This window comes from Lissotriton vulgaris, chromosome 3_1 (assembly GCF_964263255.1).
Source record: "Lissotriton vulgaris chromosome 3_1, aLisVul1.2, whole genome shotgun sequence".
NCBI classification, from domain to species: Eukaryota; Metazoa; Chordata; class Amphibia; order Caudata; family Salamandridae; genus Lissotriton; species Lissotriton vulgaris.
Window position 1 is genome coordinate 163,102,344 of NC_141689.1, and position 17,140 is coordinate 163,119,483.

The following is a 17,140-nucleotide window of genomic DNA, read 5'->3' on the forward strand; positions in this document are numbered from 1 at the left end:
ATATTCATTGTACAATATAAAGGAACATATTAACTGGGAAAATAAAGAACATGTTTATTTTAAACTTTTAAAGAACATATATACCTTTATTTAAACAATTATAAATCTCACCAGGGTGTGTACCACGGAGGCACATCATAAGATGACGTAAGCACTCAGTAAATAAAACGTAAATGCAACATAAGCTTACGTAAGCACTCCGTAAGCGCTCCATAAGCGCTCCGTGAGCTTACGTCCAACCATGTGACCTTAAAACAAAATTTTTAATTAGTTTATAATACTTCCTAATCCAATTGTTAAAAGACCCCTCCCATGTTCATAATTCTTCTTTGGATTTCAAAGAAGCAACACCTTTTTTCTACAGCTCCTAGCTACAGAAAAATACTTCAAAATGGCTGAACATCCAGAGTCTGACCATTCTTCTAATGAAGACTTTGTTGAAGAGGATCCTCACCCCAAGTAAGAAGAAGGAGTCCATAGTCTGGAAGTTTTTCAACTTTCCAGAACATCAGAAGAAAGTAAATGCACCACTGGTCATCTGTAAGATCTGTGATACAGTGTTATCTAGAGGAAATCCTAATAAGAAATATTCATTCAGAACCCACAGCATGGAACACCATGTAAAAAATATACACCCCAACAATTGGAGTAGAGCTGTGGTGCAAAGATCTCAGGAGCAGGACTCTTCTCCTAGTAAATCTACAGCAAGAACCGGAATACCACCAATGCCATCTTCAATGGTGGCGAACGTTTAGCCAGAACTGAAAAATTTAATGATGCAATGCATACATTGCAATAAATTAGTAGCCTTCGGACAACAGTCCATTGTAATTTTGCAGAAGAACAGGAACCACAGATGCAACAATTGTTTTGTGTAAAAAGTTCATTCTTCTACTTCATCTTCGGAAGAGTTTGTTCCTGAAACCCCTAGAACACAGAGAGAGTCCATAGTACTGAAATTTTTAAAAAAAAACAGAAAGAGAGAAAAAGGTAAATGCGCCTTTTGTCACATGTAAAATCTGTCACACAGTACTTTCAAGAGGGAATCCACAGAAACAGTACAGCTTTGAAACTTATAGTATGGAATGCCATGTCCGGAATATACACCCAAACAATTGGAGTAAAGCTGTAATAAAAAGATCATCAGCGGAGCAGGGCTCTGCTCCCAGCACTTCTTCTAAAGCAACAGCACCACCAATGCAAGCATCAATGGTTGCAAATATCCAACCTGAACTTAAGAATTTCATGATGCAATGCATTCGTTGCCAGAAACTAATAACCTTTGCACAAGAGTCCATTCAAGTTATCCTGCAAAAAAACAGGAAGCACAGGTGCATTACCAGGAGCATTTTTTCTTTTCTCTGAAGATTGTCTTCTGGATGAATCTTCTAATTCAGTCCTCTTGATTGATAAAGTTTGCTTATAAACTCTTTGTTTGTGGTTCTTGGTAGGCATAATCTATTATGACTTTTCAGATATTTACAATCTGTTGAAAAGAAAAATATGACATATTATAGACCACTACTAACATAGCACATAGCAATTACATTAACTAAACAATATAAACACTAGTTCACATCTTTCTTAGTGTGTCTCATATCACTCTCTGCCTGCACCATCTCCCTCTTTGTATGCTTCATCTCACTCTCTCCTTCCACCATCTCTCTGTTTGTATGTGTGTGTCATCTCAATCTCTACCTACACCATCTGTCTGTTTGTGTGTGTGTGTCTCACCTCACTCTCTGTGTCTAAAACAATATGGCTGAGATACCCGCCACCCCCTCTCAACACAATCCCCAAGGATGGGAAACCGGAAACAGTTCTGAAGTTTTTGGAAGACGGGAGGGAGTGACCCTCCCGGCTGTATTTATTAAAATATGAAACAAAATTAAAACATTAAATCAACAGTTTCATATTATGTACAATTTCATTACCACATTGCGATGTTTGGCTAACCTTAACATATTCTCTAATACAAAGGTTCTCCTAGCCGAACTAAGATCCTACAAAACATTTACTTGAAATTTTGAAATTGTACATCCTAACGTTTAAGGGCCAACGGCAAGGTCGTAACCGGTGTCAAGATCCCTAACCCAGAAATATCCCCCTCACTTGTGAGGGGCGACCACACAGAGGCGTACCTCAAGTGCAACTACCAATTTCCCTTGACTTGACGGGGGCCCCAATAAAACTCGACGCCACTTAAAGGTCGTACGAGGACTCGTGTGAGGTATCTAGAAGGTAGCGTAGACCCCCCCCAAACCCCACACAACTTACCACATCTGCCGTCGCAGACGTCCTGGCCCCGGGAAATTCCCCAGGAGGGGGCTGTAACCCCTCCTACCCAGGAAGGGGCCTTGACCGCCTTTCCTTTCCTTTCGGCGACCCATCCTTAGAAGGGACCGCCTCCCCGTTGAGGGGCCAATGGCCACCTCCCCCGAGCGCTCCCATCCGTGCTGGGTGACGCCCACTCATAGGGATCTTCCAATTAGTGCTCACCGATCATGACCTTACCGCCCGACCAAAATAAATACGACAATGCTAACTAAATTACTAAATGACTAAATTATGAAAGACAGTAGCAACAACAACTTTATGAACAGTATGCTTACTGATGAACACTAAAGCCGAATTACTTTATTTGCAAAACATAACACAAATTGACCATTCTTTATTGCATACTCAAAGTCATCACGATAATAACCACAACCTGTAAACGACAATCAGAGTTATCCATCAAACATTATTCAAACTTTATTCAAAACCACTTGCTGTCTTCAGGGGCTGGTGGGTGGGTCAAAATTGGCTCTTCGTTCCGTCTCGAGCTCACGTGCAGCGAGGAGGTGCAGCTTCAGAGCATAGGAACAAGAGGATGCTTTCTTGGCTTGTTGCTCCTTTTATCCGTCTTCAGGGCGGGCGTAACCCCGCCCCTGCCTGCCCCAAGGGCGTGGCCGGCCGCGTCAGTGTCTAGGCCAACCCACTCTAGGGCGGGAAAAGGCGCGCCCCGGCTACGCCGCTTCGGGCATACCAGCCGAGACTCGCCTCCCGCCCAAGATGGCTTCCCGGGGGGATCGTGGTACTCCGCCATACGTTCGGGGGGACCGAATGGTCGCCCCTTTCCATATGGCTGAGATACCCGCCACCCCCTCTCAACACAATCCCCAAGGATGGGAAACCGGAAACAGTTCTGAAGTTTTTGGAAGACGGGAGGGAGTGACCCTCCCGGCCGTATTTATTAAAATATGAAACAAAATTAAAACATTAAATCAACAGTTTCATATTATGTACAATTTCATTACCACATTGCGATGTTTGGCTAACCTTAACATATTCTCTAATACAAAGGTTCTCCTAGCCGAACTAAGATCCTACAAAACATTTACTTGAAATTTTGAAATTGTACATCCTAACGTTTAAGGGCCAACGGCAAGGTCGTAACCGGTGTCAAGATCCCTAACCCAGAAATATCCCCCTCACTTGTGAGGGGCGACCGCACAGAGGCGTACCTCAAGTGCAACTACCAATTTCCCTTGACTTGACGGGGGCCCCAATAAAACTCGACACCACTTAAAGGTCGTACGAGGACTCGTGTGAGGTATCTAGAAGGTAGCGTAGACCCCCCCCAAACCCCACACAACTTACCACATCTGCCGTCGCAGACGTCCTGGCCCCAGGAAATTCCCCAGGAGGGGGCTGTAACCCCTCCTACCCAGGAAGGGGCCTTGACCGCCTTTCCTTTCCTTTCGGCGACCCATCCTTAGAAGGGACCGCCTCCCCGTTGAGGGGCCAATGGCCACCTCCCCCGAGCGCTCCCATCCGTGCTGGGTGACGCCCACTCATAGGGATCTTCCAATTAGTGCTCACCGATCATGACCTTACCGCCACAGGCCGGATAGTTGACCGGCTATCCGGACCCCCCACAAAACTCCTACCTAAAGGTCATGTTATAACGCCTTTAACCATGCGAAGAAGTCTCCTATGAGTAACTCGTTCCCCACCCGAGACAAATGCACACCATCCCCCAAATACATACTGTCATCATTAATACACCCATGCGAAATAGAATGCAGTGTCTTGGAACGGAACAACCTACTCACTTTGTTATTAAGCTTTCTAACAGAATGATTCAAAGCAGGAACAGAAATAGCCCCCCGCCACACCTTTCGTGGGATCATATGGGACCACGCAATTGTGCACCCTGGAACTCTCCTCGCTAACCAACTTACAGTGGAAAGCATCGCCTCAAGGAGAAGTCGTCTACCAGTGGTAACCAACTCATTGCCCCCAAGATGTACTATGACTACAGACGGCGGTGACCTCGTCCGCCCTAACAAACCCTCGAAAAATGATTGAAACTGGTCAATACAGAGACCGCCTCTTCCGTAGAAGGACACCCTGTACCCGTATTCCCCAGCTATGTGAATCATGTCACCTGCCTTGAATACGTCCGCGGCACGCCTCACGTATGAGTGGCCCACGACCCACACCTCCTTTTTCACAGCCGGTGATGCCTGACCGCTGGCCCGGTGTTGGGTCGACTGCATAGTCCGCCCCGCCTCGTAGGCTTGCGCAACTGAAAACCAAACAAAAACAAGAAGCGTGAGTACATCGTTACAGCTTCACAACATGTGCAACCGCACATACCTTTTATAACAATTGGAGGACCAACGCCCCACCCGTTTAACTTGTTCCACATTCAGACCCCTGGCTGTAGCTTCTGTAGCAGCCCCTATCCGAAAGGAATGGGTCCCAAACTCGCCCGGGTTCAAGCCCGCAGCGGCAATCGACATCGCAAGCACCCGCTGAAACTGAAACCTTGTCAGTGGGGTGGCGTCAGCGTGTCTCAACAAGGTCCCCCCCCATGATGCCACCCTTCGTGCTAAGTAATCTTCTAAACACTTTACCGGACACATGGAGGACCCGGGAATCCTGCGTATGATTATGCAGTCACCCATCCCACTTTGATCGGTCTTGGACCTGACAAATGAGACAGTCATTGTCTCCCCTCTGATCTGAACGTGCTCCTGGCACAAACCTCCTGTCACATCCTGCTTGTTCCTCGCCACAAGTTCGCTTACCCGCATTGCCCCATGAAATGCCAGCGTAAAAGCGGCTCGGAATAACACTGTCTCAAACTGAGATGAACATGTAGCAGGGAGTGTGGATAACAACTGGGCCAACCTATCCAAACCTATCGGGCGCCTCTCATCTACTCTGCGACCCTCCAGGCGTTGCCACCCACGTAGCGCTTTTTGTACAACGAAAGACGCTGTCGGGTCCTGGATCCCATGAGCCCTAGCAACAAAGGAAATGGCAGCCCGATGCCTCAGGGCCGTGGCCACCGATTTCCCTGCCAGATGTAAAGACATCAGAAAGTTCACTACCCGTTCCTCCTGGCCCCAAAGCTCCTCTCCAGCAGTCCCCAAAAAGGCTAAATAGGACCGGAACGCCCCTTCATATCCCTTCCTTGTCCTGGGTGCTAAACTCTCTCCCACAAGGTTACGAAGTTCTGGGCACCGAGAGACCAGAGAGCTTCGGGAAAGGGTGCCGGCTCCGGGTCCGCTGTGGGAAGAAAACCCCAGAAAGCCTGCATACGAAAACGAGACAGTGCATCAGCTGCCTGGTTCATTACCCCTGGGACATGTCTTGCTTTGAATAACACATTTAATTGCATACACAGTAAAACAATTTCCTTGAGCAGTCTCAAAATCCATTTGCATCGTGCTGCCTGGCTATTGATACACTCGACCACGGTCATATTGTCCGACCAGAATACCACAGAGTGATCTTTGAACCCCTCGGGCCAAGTTCTCAGGGCCACTAAAATGGGAAAAAGTTCTAGGAAAGCAATGTTACTTGTCAGTCCACTGTCATGCCACCATGTCGGCCACTTTTGTGCAGACCATCTTGTGCCGAAGATGGCACCAAAACCTATGCTCCCTGCCGAATCCGTCCACAGCCCCAGCTCCTCAGAGGACACGGCTGGTTTGTTCCAGACGACTCGACCATTGAAATCCGCCAGAAATGCCAACCAAATGCGCATGTCCTGGCGGACCTCAGCCGAGAGCCTTGTGCGATGATGGCCCTCTTTCAGGCCGACCATGGCTTGAGCAATCGAACGAGAAAAGGGGCGGGCCATTGGTATAACCCTCATGGCAAAATTCAACTGGCCAACTAGCTGCTGTAACTGATGCAGCTTGACCTTAGATCCATTTATACATATTTGCAGGGATGTCCTGAACTTTGACACTTTTTCAGCTGGTAAACGAAAACAACCTTCTTCGGAGTCTAACTCGATCCCCAGAAACTCGAGGCAAGTAGAAGGCCCCACAGTCTTACCTGGTGCCAATGGCACGCCAAACTGATTCATTAACACACAAAATTGAGCCAAAGCCTGACCACATTCCGGATCCCCAGCTGGCCCCAGAAACAAAAAATCATCAAGGTAATGCATCACATGTTGGAAACCCGCCTTCCTTGTGAAGACCCATTGTAGAAAACTACTGAATTTTTCGAAATATGCACAAGATATCGAGCACCCCATTGGCATACACCTATCCATGTAATAATGACCCTGAAACATGAAACCTAGGAGCCGCTGATCGGCTGAATGTACCGGGAGCAACCGGAACGCTGACTCGATATCAGATTTTGCCATCAGCGCCCCGGGCCCCAGGCGATTCAAAATGGCTACGGCCTCATCGAAGGATGCGTACCGCACCGAACACACTTCCGGGTCTATCGCTTCGTTCACGGAAAGACCACGTGGGGCTGATAAATTATGTATCAGCCGAAACTCACCCGGGTCCTTCTTTGGGACCACACCTAAAGGGGAACAAACAAAGTTAAGAACCGGGGGTACACTAAACGGACCGGCGACTCGACCTCGAGTAACCTCCTTCCGGATTTTATCCTGTACCACGGTCGTATGCTGTAAGACCGATAGCTGATTTTTACATTTCTCTACACCTTGAAAGTCCCCCACTGGGATGCGGAAACCATACGAAAACCCGTTCCGCAACACCCCAGCAGAAGTACGATCCGGGTATTCACTGAGCCAGGGAATCATTGCCAAGGTATCAATCGGGGTAGGTAGAGGCGCCCCTCGGACTATGTTAGACCTGTTTGGCGCCTCCCCTCCCCCCATTATCACCCGTTTTGGCTCTGCACTTGGACTCCGGATGGGATGATTGCCCACACCCACTACATTCGTGTCTAAATTTGCACGATCCCTGGGGCCTAGTACATTTCCCTCTGTTGAAGTTCCAACAAACCCCCTTTTTTCCTGTACTGCCGGCAGGCCTCGAGTAATTGTCGGTACCCGCACCCGATCGAAAGGGCGTCCCCGTATACTGGCGGGAGGATTCGCCAACGTTACTCCCTACTAATGGCACATTTAACATACCAGTCTCCTTCATTTTGGACCATGACACAGAATCATAACAGTCCCAAGTTAAGTCTTTATCATGTTCTTTAGCCTTTCTAAACAGATTATCATAGCAGAACCAATGGTTACCCTCATGTGATACCGAGTACCCCATGATTCGTGACTGATAAATCGGCAATTCGCGTAGCAGATCGGGCCTTCGTTCGCCCAAGATCGATGTAAAAACCCCCCACGCTTTGCCCCAATTGCCAATGTTTTCATTTACCTTAAAGGCGGCCATTTTTGCGCGCCAAACACTCGGATGCATGAGATCCTTCTGGCCTTTAACATGCTCCATCTCATAGTGATCGGTCAGCAACGAGAAGATGTTCACATACTCCCCCGCCCATATCTTCTCTTTAATAGCCAAAGGCACATGCTGACCCACCCGTTCCCTACGGGAAGGTGCTGACTCATCCCTCACAATCGGCAATGGCCGCTTACCTGAACCGGACGGTGTCTCTGCGACTGAAACTGTCCCCTGTGGCTTCCCTACTGCCGCAGCCGGCGTGGATACCTTCGCTGCTTCCCGTGACTCACGCAGTTGCTTCATCAGCCCCTGCGCGTCGATAGTCGTGGCGCCCTCACTATCTTTACCCAACCACGCTGTTAATTGTGCTGCCAGCTCGGGCGGCATATCGTCCCCGGACACGGGGGTAACCACAACGGGAATCGGATTCCCTTCCTCTGGCACGGGGGTGGGTGCCTCTAGCGGGGCACTGGGACCCGGGATGTCTCCCCCAGCTCTCCCTCTCCTGGGCCTCTTGTTTTTTCCCCCCGGGGCTGCTCCCGCCAAAGGACGTTTCGGTCCCCCTTCCTCGTTTTCATCCATTCGCCTCTTTAACTCGGTCATCTCTTTCATGAGAACGCGCAGCATCTGGTCAGTAGTCATGCGCTTTCCCGCCTTCTTCGGCATTCTCCAACAGAGTATCTGGAAAACAAACAAGAACGATTACAACGCTCAAAATTGGCTCTTCGTTCCGTCTCGAGCTCACGTGCAGCGAGGAGGTGCAGCTTCAGAGCATAGGAACAAGAGGATGCTTTCTTGGCTTGTTGCTCCTTTTATCCGTCTTCAGGGCGGGCGTAACCCCGCCCCTGCCTGCCCCAAGGGCGTGGCCGGCCGCGTCAGTGTCTAGGCCAACCCACTCTAGGGCGGGAAAAGGCGCGCCCCGGCTACGCCGCTTCGGGCATACCAGCCGAGACTCGCCTCCCGCCCAAGATGGCTTCCCGGGGGGATCGTGGTACTCCGCCATACGTTCGGGGGGACCGAATGGTCGCCCCTTTCCATTTACCATTCTAAATGTTTTTTGGTTGAAATGTCAGGCTTTCATTTTTTTGACAAGGAACACACTGAGTGGGTATGTGAATTAAGGAATTATATGTTCATCTTTTTCCATAATATTAGCTGTGTGTGCACACAATTTGTATCTTTTAGCTTACAGGGTACACTTCTTTTTAAAGTGTTTCTCATGCTTGGATTCAATGCTGGTATAGAGATAGTGCTAATAGTTTAATTTGGCTTGTAAATATGCTCCTTTTTTACAAGCGCCTTGCGCAACCTTTAACATGGGTGCAAGCAGTGAATATATGGAGAGGGATAGGAATAGCAGATAAAAAACAATATGAAATGGTGTGGGGGATGCATAAAGAATTTCACAAATGGCATCAATTGAGATGGAATGTACCATACAAAGGGACATATTTACAAGCCCCTTGCACAATGCTTAACATGGGTACAAGCAGTAAATGCATGCAGAGTGATAGAATTGGCACACAGACAAGAATATGAAATGCTGTGAGAGATGCGTAAAGGATTTCACTAATGGCATAAGTTGAGATGCAAAATACAAAAAAGAGAGGCATATTTACAAGCCCCTTGCACAATGTTTGACATGAGTGCAACCAGAAAATGCATGCAGAGTAATAAAATTGGCACATAGACAAGAATATGAAATGCCTTGAGAGATGTGTAACGGATTTTACTAATGGCATAAATTGAGATAGAATATACAAAAAAGAGGCATATTTACAAGCCCCTTGCGCAATGTTTAACATTAATGCTGGTATACCGATAGTGTAATGGTTTCATTGGCATATACATAAAATAAGACACAATCCAAATTAAAATAATACCATATTAGCTAAGAGATGCAAACTGTCAGAAAATACAGTTAGCATTATGGAAAAAGGTGAAAATATAATTCCTTAATTCACCCAGACACTCACTGTGATCCTTGACAAAAATCTTTGAGCCACACATTTTATGAAAAAACATTTAGCATGGTAAATCATTTTACACACAGAGCATAACCCATTTAAATATGCACTAAAATATAAAAATATAATTCCTTAATTCACATACACACACAGAGTGACCCTTTTGAAAAATATTATATCCTCACATTTCAGCATAAATCATTTAACATGGTAAATCAATTTAGACACAGAACACAGCTCATTTCAATACGCACTACATTACATTGCTGAAATCTAACTCATTTCTTATTACTCTGCATGCATTTACTACTTGTACCCCTGTGAAACATTGGGCAAGGGGCTTGTAAATATGCCTTTCTTTTTTGTAGATTGTATCTCAATTTATGCCATTAGTAAAATCCTTTACTCACCTCTCACACCATTTCATATTCTTGTCTGTGTGCCAATTGTAACACTCTGCATGCATTTACTGCTTGTACCCATGTGAAACATTGCACAAGGGGCTTGTAAATATGCCTTTCTTTTTTGTATATTCTATCTCAATTTATGCCATTAGTAAAATCCTTTACACATCTCTCACACCATTTCATATTCTTGTCTGTGTGCCAATTTTAACAATCTGCATGCATTTACTGCTTGTACCCATGCTAAACATTGCACAAGGGGCTTGGGGGGTATTTTTAGAGCGCAGCGTTCGCTCAGAAGGGAGCATACCCCTGTGAAACATTGGGCAAGGGGCTTGTAAATATGCCTTTCTTTTTTGTAGATTGTATCTCAATTTATGCCATTAGTAAAATCCTTTACTCACCTCTCACACCATTTCATATTCTTGTCTGTGTGCCAATTGTAACACTCTGCATGCATTTACTGCTTGTACCCATGTGAAACATTGCACAAGGGGCTTGTAAATATGCCTTTCTTTTTTGTATATTCTATCTCAATTTATGCCATTAGTAAAATCCTTTACGCATCTCTCATACCATTTCATATTCTTGTCTGTGTGCCAATTTTAACACTCTGCATGCATTTACTGCTTGTACCCATGTTAAACATTGCGCAAGGGGCTTGTAAATATGTCTTTCTTTTTTGTATATTCTATCTCAATTTATGCCATTAGTAAAGTCCTTTACGCATCTCTCACACCATTTCATATTCTTGTCTGTGTGCCAATTTTATTACTCTGCATGCATTTTCTGCTGGTACCCATGTTAAACATTGCGCAATGGGCTTGTAAATATGCCTTTCTTTTTTGTATATTCTATCTTAAATTATGCCATTAGTAAAATCCTTTACGCATCTCTCACACAATTTCATATTCTTGTCTGTGTGCTTATTTTAACACTCTGCATGCATTTACTGCTTGTACCCATGTTAAACATTGCGCAAGGGGCTTGTAAATATGCCTTTCTTTATTGTATATTCTATCTCAATTTATGCCATTAGTAAAATCCTTTACGCATCTCTCACACCATTTCATATTCTTCTCTGTGTGCCAAATTTATTATTCTGCATGCATTTACTGCTTGTACCCATGTGAAACATTGCGCAAGGAGCTTGTAATTATGCCTTTCATTTTTGTATATTCTATCTCAATTTATGCCATTAGTAAAATCCTTTACGCATATCTCACACCATTTCATATTCTTCTCTGTGTGCCAAATTTATTATTCTGCATGCATTTACTGCTTGTACCCATGTTAAACATTGCGCAAGGAGCTTGTAATTATGTCTTTCATTTTTGTATATTCTATCTCAATTTATGCCATTAGTAAAATCCTTTACGCATATCTCACACCATTTCATATTCTTGTCTGTGTACTAATTTTAACACTCTGCATGCATTTACTGCTTGTACCCATGTTAAACATTGCGCATGGGGCTTGTAAATATGCCTTTCTTTTTTGTATATTCGATCTCAATTTATGCCATTAGTAAAATCCTTTACGCATCTCTTATACCATTTCATATTCTTGTCAGTGTGCCAAATTTATTACTCTGCTTGCATTTTCTGCTTGTACTCATGTCAAACATTGCGCAAAGGGCTTGTAAATATGCCTCTCTTTTTTGTATATTCTATCTCAATTTATGCCATTAGTAAAATCCTTTACACATTTCTCAAGGCATTTCATATTCTTGCCTCAGTACCAATTTTATCACTCTGCATGCATTTACTGCTTGTACCTATGTTAAACATTGTGCAAGGGGCTTGTAAATATGCCTTTCTTCTTTGTATATTCTTTCTCAACTTATCCCATTAGTAAAATCCTTTACGCATCTCTCACACCATTTCATATTCTTGTCTGTGTGCCAATTTTAACACTCTGCATGGATTTACTACTTGTACTCATGTGAAACATTGCACAAGGGGCTTGTAAATATGCCTTTCTTTTTTGTATATTCTATCTCAATTTATGCCATTAGTAAAATCCTTTACACATCTCTCAAACCATTTCATATTCTTGTCTGTGTACTAATTTTAACACTCTGCATGCATTTACTGCTTGTACCCATGTTAAACATTGCGCATGGGGCTTGTAAATATGCCTTTCTTTTTTGTATATTCGATCTCACTTTATGCCATTAGTAAAATCCTTTACGCATCTCTTATACCATTTCATATTCTTGGCTGTGTGTCAATTTTATTACTCTGCATGCATTTACTGCTTGTACCCATGTTAAACATTGCGCAAGGGGCTTGTAAATTTGCCTTTCTTTTTTGTATATTCTATCTCAATTTATGCCATTAGTAAAGTCCTTTACGCATCTCTCACACCATTTCATATTCTTGTCTGTGTGCCAATTTTATTACTCTGCATGCATTTTCTGCTTGTACCCATGTTAAACATTGCGCTAGGGGCTTGTAAATATGCCTTTCTTTTTTGTATATTCTATCTCAATTTATGCCATTAGTAAAATCCTTAACGCATCTCTCACACCATTTCATATTCTTGTCTATGTGCGAATTTTAACACTCTGTATGCATTTACTGCTTGTACCCATGTTAAACATTGCGCAAGGGGCTTGTAAATATGCCTTTCTTTTTTGTATATTCTATCTTAAATTATGCTATTAGTAAAATCCTTTACGCATCTCTCACACAATTTCATATTCTTGTCTGTGTGCCAATTTTAACACTATGCATGCATTTACTGCTTGTACCCATGTTAAACATTGCGCAAGGGGCTTGTAAATATGCCTTTCTTTTTTGTATATTCTATCTTAAATTATGCTATTAGTAAAATCCTTTACGCATCTCTCACACCATTTCATATTCTTGTCTGTGTGCCAATTTTATTACTCTGCATGCATTTTCTGTTTGTACCCATGTTAAACATTGTGCAAGGGGCTTGTAAACATGCCTCTCTTTATCTTATATTCCATCTCAATTAATGCCATTAGTGAAATCCATTATGCATCTCCCACACCTTTTCATATTGTTTTCTATCTGCTATTCCTATCCCTCTCCATACATTCACTGCTTGCACCCATGTTAAAGGTTGCGCAAAGCGCGTGTAAAAAAGAAGTATATTTACAAGTCCAATGAAAACATTACACTATCTCCATACCAGCATTGAATCCAAACATGAAAAACTATTTTAAAAGAAGTCTACCCTATAAATTAAAAGATACAAACTGTAAGCACACACAGCTAACATTATGAAAAAGATGAAAATATAATTCCTTAATTCACATACACACACAGTGTGACCCTTGTGAAAAATATTATAACCACACATTTCAGCAAAACTCATTTAACATGGTAAATCGATTTAGACACAGAACACAGCCCATTTCAATATGCACTACATTACATTGCTGAAACCTAACTCATTTCAAAATGTCATTTCTAATATGCACCCTTCAGTTAACTTTATGGAAAAAGGTGAAAATATAATTCCTTAATTCACACAGACACTCATTGTGATCCTTGTCAAAAATCTTTAAGCCACACATTTTATCAAAAAACATTTAGCATACTAAATCATTTTACACACAGAGCACAACCCATTTAATTGAGCACTACACTACAATGCAGAAAGCTGACTCATTTTCAAAATACAACAGTAAAGAAGCCCAATATGCTTGTTATGCTTCCCAATACTGCAATCAGCACTCTTTCTATATTACTCACCTTTAAAATCGCTTTTGAAAATGTACAACAGTGTGAAACACACATCAGATTTCCTTAAGCAGAATCCCTGAACTGCAGCTCAGACACTGGAAACAGAAATGGCAGTTTCCCACTAATTCTTCTCACTTATTTCTGCTCATAACCAATGAAATGTCTTCCCACGCTATTTCAAAACTAAACTAACATTTCAATTGGTTCTACATTTCCACACTTTCAAACTCACATAATATTCACCCATCCCCCTACTGCTCATTCAACCTGTTACAATGGTAACTCCCACCTAAGGAAGAACAGAGTTCAAAAGTTAATCATACTATGTTGCAAATGAATCTAGCAAGGTTGTTAGAGCTTTCAATATAACAGCTAATCTAATCATGTGCAATGTTCCTTTCAATGACCCTTTCTGAACCATTAGAATTGCTTCTTTTAAAAAACAAAACTATGCACCCTAATATGCTCTTTTGCATTTTCAGAAAGCACCAATCATTTCTTAAGCTTCGAGTGCAGTGAATGTCCTCTTTTTTTTATAAACTGCAAGCTTTTCAACTGCCATTCCATTTACAGCCCTCATCTGAGTACAACCAGATCTGCCTTGAACATGCTTTCAGTATGGTTTGTGGGACACAGTTTTGTATTCTGGTCTAAAAGGTATGCATCAAACAGAGAAATATTAAACCTTGATTTACCAAATGTGGATATTTTATGGATTGGCCAGAGAGGATTGAGATGTCACCAATTGATACCATTGGTGAAATCCTTCATGCATCTCCCACACCCTGACCTCATAATTGTGCACTGTGGTGGAAATAACTTATGCACTTTGACTGGGGTTGGTCTGGAAATGCTATTGAAGGACATCTTTGGACAATTGATGTCACTTTTTCCTCAAAATGCCTTTGTCTATTCCAATATATGCCAAAGGCAAAAATAGAATTGGTCCAATCAATTTTGTCCGCAGATTGAGAAAGCAAGGAAACATGTAAATAAATCTGTTTCTGCATACATGAGAGACTATGGAATGGGTTGTATATACCACAACAACTTGCGTTACAACATGCAAGGCATCTATAGGACAGATGGTGTACATTTCACTGATGAAGGGAACAGAGTCTATCTCTGTAACATCAGACTCTGCATTGGTACTTACTTGTAGGTAACAAAAAGAACACAATGAACACAATGAACACAACCTCTTACTAAGGAACAAGCCACGAAATTATTTCTGGATTGCAAATCAGGCTCACCCCTAGACCCTGCCCCAGCCTTAATCCTGAATGATATTGCTCCTTTAATTATCGACTCCCTACTCGAAATCTGGAACTCCTCCCTTTCCACCAGTGTTGTCCCTGCAGCCTGGAAACATGCATTACTTATCCCTATCAAAAAAAAAGTAGGCATGGACCCTCTTTGTCTGAGTAATTACCGTCCGATTTCACTTCTGCCCAAACCCGCCAAAGTACTAGAGAAGGCAGTTCAACTACAACTATCAGACTACCTGGAATCCAACTCCTTGTTTCATGACACCCAGTCTGGTTTCAGACCAGACTTTAGTACCGAGTCTGCACTACTTGAAGTCTCTGAGTCAATTAGAGAATGCACGGACAGGGGAGAGGAGGCCATGTTAGTCCTCCTCGACCTGTCCGCTGCATTCGACACTATCTCGCACGACATACTAATGACTCGCTTACAAGAGACAGGGATTGGCGGCCCTCCCCTCCTGTGGGTAAAATCATGTTTAAAAAACAGAACCCAACAAGTGATGCTGGGATCGTTTCTCTCCGCCAAAAAACCACTGACTTGGGGAGTCCCACAGGGCTCCGCCCTAAGCCCTCTCCTCTTCAATGTGTACCTTAAACCATTAGCAAAGATTGTCGAATCGTGTGGAGTCAAGGTGACTTTCTACGCCGACGACACCCAACTGGTGTTCTCCTTCAAAGACCACGCTGAAAAATCATTTGACAACTTCTGCCACTGCATGTTAGAGTCGCCTCATGGATGTCTGAAAACAATTTAAAACTCAACACTGATAAGACTGAAGTCTTATTTTTTAATCAAAAATCTCCTTTACCCCCTAATATCTGGTGGCCGTCCGAACTAAACCCTCCCCCAGTGCCGGTCCCAGCGGCCCAAAACCTAGGATTTAAATTCGACACTTCTCTCTCCTGTAAAACCCAAATCAGCAAAGTAACCTCTGCTTGCTTTGGGAAGCTACGTATGTTAAAAAAAATCATTCCCTACCTACCACTTGACTCCCGAAAAACAGTAGTCCATGCCTTGATAACCTCCCATCTAGACTACGCGAATAGCCTGTATGTAGGGGCCCCATCCTATCTCATCAACCAGCTACAGAGAGTCCAGAATGCAGCGGCCAGGTTAATCAACAATATCCCTTTTCGTCACTCCATCTCACCCCACCTTATTAAACTCCACTGGCTCCCAATAAAAATGCGGATCCAATTCAAAGCCCTAACCTTGGCTTTCAGAGCCCTTAATGACCGTGGCCCTGCATACCTCCGGCGCAGACTGAGGTTCTCTCAGTCACAGCGTAACCTCAGATCCAATCATCTACGTTTAATCATAACCCCCCGGTTTCGTCTCACACGAACGGGTGGAAGGGCTTTTGCCGTTGTCACCTCTTAACTCTGGAACCAGCTAACTACAGAGTTAAGATTCACCACCTCAGAACCCCTTTTCCGAAAAAAATTAAAGACCTGGTTCTTCTCCCAGATCTAAACTCCCCCCTTTCTTCCTTTCCCGCTTTTTCCCTTCTGAGATAAGGTCTTCAGCGCCGGGACACCTCCGTCGGAGGTAGCTGTGCGCTCTACAAAATACAAAATAAATAAATAAATAAACGGCTCTTTTTAGAGCCAACTAACATGTAAACACTCAAATATGGTTTTTAACTTTATTTTTTTAATACATTTTTACCGATGTCCGCGCACCGAGCACTCACCGAGCACTCCCTGTGCGCGGACATATTGTGGGACATATCGTGTTTTCTGGTATTTTCTTAAAAATAAACATTATTTTTAACGTTAGGAGTCCTTGAAGGACCCCCTGAGAAGGCCTAAGGGGTCAGGGACACGCTACCCTACCCCCTTCACACGTTTTTAAGTTATATTTTTCACTCTCTTCTGAAACCACAAAATGGCCGCGATAGGGTTCGCGCACCGTGCATTTACCGAGCACTCACGATGCGCGGACCTTTAGGATTTAAAAAAAAAAGAAAACTACATGGAAATGGACATCGTCTCTTCTGTAGATACCTTGTATGTTGTAATGCAAGTTATTGTGGTATATTGAATCTATACTGTAGTCTTTCAGGAAAGCAGAAACAGATTTGTTCACATCATTCCTTCCTTTCT